The sequence below is a fragment of the Berghia stephanieae genome, unplaced genomic scaffold (assembly GCF_034508935.2).
Source record: "Berghia stephanieae isolate SIO BIC M18660-M18661 unplaced genomic scaffold, UCSD_Bste_1.3 scaffold2326, whole genome shotgun sequence".
NCBI lineage: Eukaryota > Metazoa > Mollusca > Gastropoda > Nudibranchia > Aeolidiidae > Berghia > Berghia stephanieae.
The window spans coordinates 1-4,550 of record NW_027623431.1 but is presented as its reverse complement, the minus strand read 5'-3'; the positions used below and the strand labels follow the sequence as shown (position 1 = coordinate 4,550).

Below are 4,550 nucleotides of genomic sequence, written 5' to 3'. Positions count from 1 at the left end.
TAAAAGCGCTTTACAACCGTCTACAGCCAAAGCAACACTTACGTGCAGAGGGGGACACGCAGGACGGAGAAAACCTACTCACGCCCAGGATTCGTTTCATCTATTTACGGGAAAAGCGGGTAAAAAACCTTTCTATGAGTCCCAAACTATGCCCCGGCCAGGCAATCGTGCTCAAAGCGTTTTACAACGCGTCTACACCCAAACCAACACTCTAACGGGCAGACGGGGGAAAAAACACCCCAGAAACAGAACGGGGGGGAAAAGGGGAAAAACCCCACTACTTACCCAAGTTTTTCCCCTCTAAAACCAAAATTCTGAAAAAGCGGGGGGCACAAAGTTTGAATTGATTGGGGGGAGTAAAAAGAATTTTTAAGATCCTTGGCGGCGGGAATTCCGCTTTCCCGCAAGAAAGCCATTAAAGGAAGCAAAAAGAAAAAGAAACAAAAACAAAATTTTTCCCTTTTTATAAAAAAAATTAATTAAAATTTTTAAAAATCTTTGGCAAATTTCCCGCTTCGCAAAGCCAAAAGGGGAAGAAAAAAAAAAAAAAAAAAAAAAAAAAAAAAAAAAAAAAAAAAAAGGGAAGTGGGAAGTGAAAAGGGAGAAGAAGAAAAAAAAAAAAAAAAAAAAAGAAGAGAGAGAGAGAGAGAGAGAGAGAGAGAGAGAAGAGGAGAGAGAGAAGAGAGAGAGAGAGAGAGAGAGAGAAAATGCGCGCAATGCAACAGTCGCAGCGCACAATGCAAAAAAAATGCATTTGGGCGAATTGCGCTTGCAGGGGTCAATTCAATGAGGGCCCCAAATTTAAAAAAAAAAAAAATAAATTAATGCGAAAAAACGAAAACTACGCAGCGACCAGATTTTTTTAAAAATATTTTGGGGCGAATTCCGCTTCGAAAAACCTATTAAGGGACGCGAAAAAAAAAAAAAAAAAAAAATTATGAAAAAAAAAAAAGGAAAAAAAAAAAAAAAAAAAATCAGTTGGCGAATCCCGCTTGCAGAAGCCTATTAAGGGACAAAAAAAAAATGCAGTTGGCAAATTCCGCTTCGCAGAAGTGTTAAAGGACAAAATAAAATGCGTTGGCGAATTCCGTCTCAGAAGCTATTAAGGGGACTGAATAAAATGCAGTTGGCAAATTCCGCTTGCAAAGCCTGGTAAAGGACAAAATAAAATGCGTGGCGAATTTCCCCGCTTCGCAAAACCCTATTAAGGGACAAATAAAATCCCAGTTGGGGCGAATTTTCCCCGGGTTCTCAGAAGCCTATTAAGGGACAATGGCGAATCCCGCTCTCAGAATCTTTTAAAAGGGACAAAAAAAAATGCAGTTTGGCGAATTCCGCTTCGCAGAAGCCTGGGAATAAGGACAAAATAAAAATCAGTTGGCGAATTCCCTTGCAGAACCCCAAAAAAAACTAAATTTAAAATGCTTGGGGGTTTTTCCCGCTTTCTAGAAGCCTGGAAAGGACAAAAAAAAAAATTTGGGTTTTGGGGTTTGGGTTTGGGGGGGTTTTCCGTTTGTTGCAAAAGCCCCGGGGGACAAATAAAAGCAGGGCAATCGAAGGTGGCCGATCGGGGGGCCGTGCCGTGCCGGTGGAAAAGGTGGCCGAGACAAACCCTGCGGGGGAAAAACTCAGCGTCCGGGGCTTACTCAACGGGTCGCCGTCCAGACAGCTCAACGCTTACAAACCCCGACGGAATACTGTGGTCCGCACGCGATTTCTTTCCCCTAACGGGCGTGGATGTACCGACCCAGCCACGCGCACCACAGTCAGCGCGCTGACGAGCGGGGGCCGGGGCACGGCACAGCCGCAACCCCAGGGTTTCCCGGCTTAATGTTGCCTGCACGTCGGGGCCCCCACTAAGCTCACCCTTTTCTCACCGGCGGGGTTTTCCCCACAAAAGGCGTTCGTGTACTCCCACGGACGTAGCCTGGGGCCATGCCTACGACCGGGCGCGCGAAACCAGGGGCCGAACTCACCGTTCCTCTCTATGAGCAAGATTTTCCCGGGGAAGGGCGCTTCATCATAGGATAAAAATAACCTGTCTCACGACGGGCAAACCCGCTCACGTTCCCGTTTGGCGGGTTGAACAATCCGCACTTGGGGGAATTCCCGCTTCGCATGATAGGAAGAGCCCACATCGAAGGATCAAACAGCGACGTCGCTATGAACCTTGGCCGCCAAAGCCAGTTTTTCCTGTGGTAATTTTTTTGACACCTCTCGCCGAAACTCCCCAAGTCGAAAGGATCGATAGGGCCCCGCTTTCACGGCCATATTGTACTGAAAACCTGGGCAGCAGGTTTTGCCCTTTTTTCTCACGCGAGGTTTCCGCCCGCTGAGCCCGCCCTTGGGACACCTTTGCTGCGCTTTAGAAGGTTTACCGCCCCATCAAAACTCCCCCTCCGAGGCTTTTCCCCGCAGGGTCCTGTCGCCGTCGTGACCCCCGCGGGGGAGCGGGGGACTCCCCGAGCCCGACGGGGGGCGGGTTTACGTCGAAAATCGTACGCCTCCTCCGCAAGAAGGCGCCGAGTCCCCACTCCCTCGGGTAAGTGGAGGTCCCCCGGGGGGTACGGTAAATTTTTACTGTCGCGCCCGAGACGCTACCGCCTATGAACACCCCCCCCGCTCCTCCCAGAGTGGAAAAGAGTCAAGCTGACAGGGGCTTCTTTCCCCCCTGATTTCACCAAGCCCCTTCCCTTTGGCTGTGGGTTTCGCCGGGGCGTAGATAGGGCAGTGGGAATTCGTTAATCCGTTCGTGGCTCGTAATTAGACACGAGGCATTTGGCTACCTTAAGAGAGCATAGTTTCCCCGCCGTTTACCCCCGCTTTATGCGAATCTCTTTTACTTTGACATTCTGAGCACGGGCAGAAATCCGTCCCGTAAAACGCCTTTTCAGGGTGGGCGGACGCTCGTTTTAATTAGACAGGGCGGATTCCCCCTGCCGGACTTTTTGAGACAGCGTGAGTCGGAGGGCCCCGTCGGTTGTCCCCCCGGGAGCCCAACGCGCCCCGCGAAAAGGGGGGTCAGCCGAGCGAGGCCGCTCGGCCCGGGGGCCCCCAGGGGTTTTTCCCCGCACGCTCTCCCCCCCGGAGTGTTCCCCCCAGGGGGGGCTGCGGTTTTTTGCCCCTTTTCCCCTAGCCCCCCCGTCCCGGCCCCGAGCCAAACCTTCCCCGAAGTTTCGGATCCATTTTTTCCGACTTCCCTTTCCTACATTATCCGTGGACCAGGGCTGCTAACCTAGGAACCTGCTGCGGACATGAGTAAAGGCCGGGGACGGAAAATTGACGGGGCCCGACGGGGGTTTTTACGGACGCCGTGAGCCTCCCACCAGCCCTGGTTTTCGGCACCTTTTTGGGGCCTTTCTTTTTTCCGGTCGACCCGATTCCGGGCGAACCAGACCTTAAAAAGAGACGCGGCTCCCCCGGTGCCCACGGCGCGTTCCCCGTTTTGTCGGCGTCGCCGCGGGGCCCCCCCCCGGAACGTGCGCGACGGGGGGGCCCTTTCTCCGGCCCCCCGGTTTTCCCAGCGAACCTTAACTGGAAATCCCTTCGGGGGTTTTGCAGGGGCTAAGGCCAGGGGCGGCGCCCGTTCGGCCGCCCGCCCGCGCGTGGGTTTTGTCCCCCGCTTCAGCAAGGGGCAAAACCCCCCCAGGACCGACTCACCCCCCGTAAATACGTTCCCGCGGAAAAACCATTCCCCCACTTGGCCTTGAAAAAATACTCTCCGTTTAATTTTTGCTACAAAACCCCCCAAGATCTTCACCCGCGGCGGCCCCGAACGGGATCGCTCCCGGACTTTCACGCCACCCGGGGCACCCTACTCCCCCCCCGGCCGCCCGGGGGGGGGAGTCGCACCCCCCCCCCGGCGGGGCGGCCCGGTTTTTGGGCCGACGCCAGCGCCTCCTTTTTCAGGGGGGCGGTTCGGGAGGTTTAGTTGTTCACACTCCTTGGGTTCCGACTTCCGTGGCCACCCCCCCTGCTGTCAGTACCCCACCCACACCTTTTAGTTTCCCGTAGCGTCCTGCGTTGGGCCCCCCAACCGGGTTTGGTTCATCCCCACGCCAGTTTGCTTACCAAAAATGGCCCCTCGGCACCCGTGATTTTTTAGGCCAGCCCCGTGCGGGCGGGTCTGGCGCCTCCCAACCCTTGAAAAGTTTGGGAAGTAGGGGAAGGGCTTTTTGCCCCCCCTGCCCCAACCATTTGCTTTACCGAGTGAAAAAAATCTTCCGTGGCACCGGGGTTTATCCTGAGGGAAACCGGAGGAACCCCCTACTAGATGGTTTGATTGGTCTTTTGCCCCTACGGCCCCAATCGGGCGGTCGGTTTGCCGTCAAGCGCTTCGAGCCTCCCCCCCAGAGTTCCCCCGGCTTCGCTCTGCTCAGGCGTAGATCCCATCCTATCGGGGCCCCCACGCCTGCACCCCCGCTCCGACAGGGGCCCTCAAAGCGCGACCGCCCCGGGGCCGGCGGGGCGCTCCGGGGACTCGGTGAGTCGCCCGAGAGATCCCGCCCTCGGCCCCCCGAGGGCCTCTCGCTTTCACTTCGCCGTGGGGC

General features: G+C 55.0%; 1 pseudogene; it reads right to left on the bottom strand.

Annotated features, from left to right (window-relative positions):
• Positions 1 to 1,621: 1,621 nt before the first annotated feature.
• Positions 1,622 to 4,550, bottom strand: LOC144961369 (large subunit ribosomal RNA; annotated as a pseudogene; the record flags this gene model as incomplete).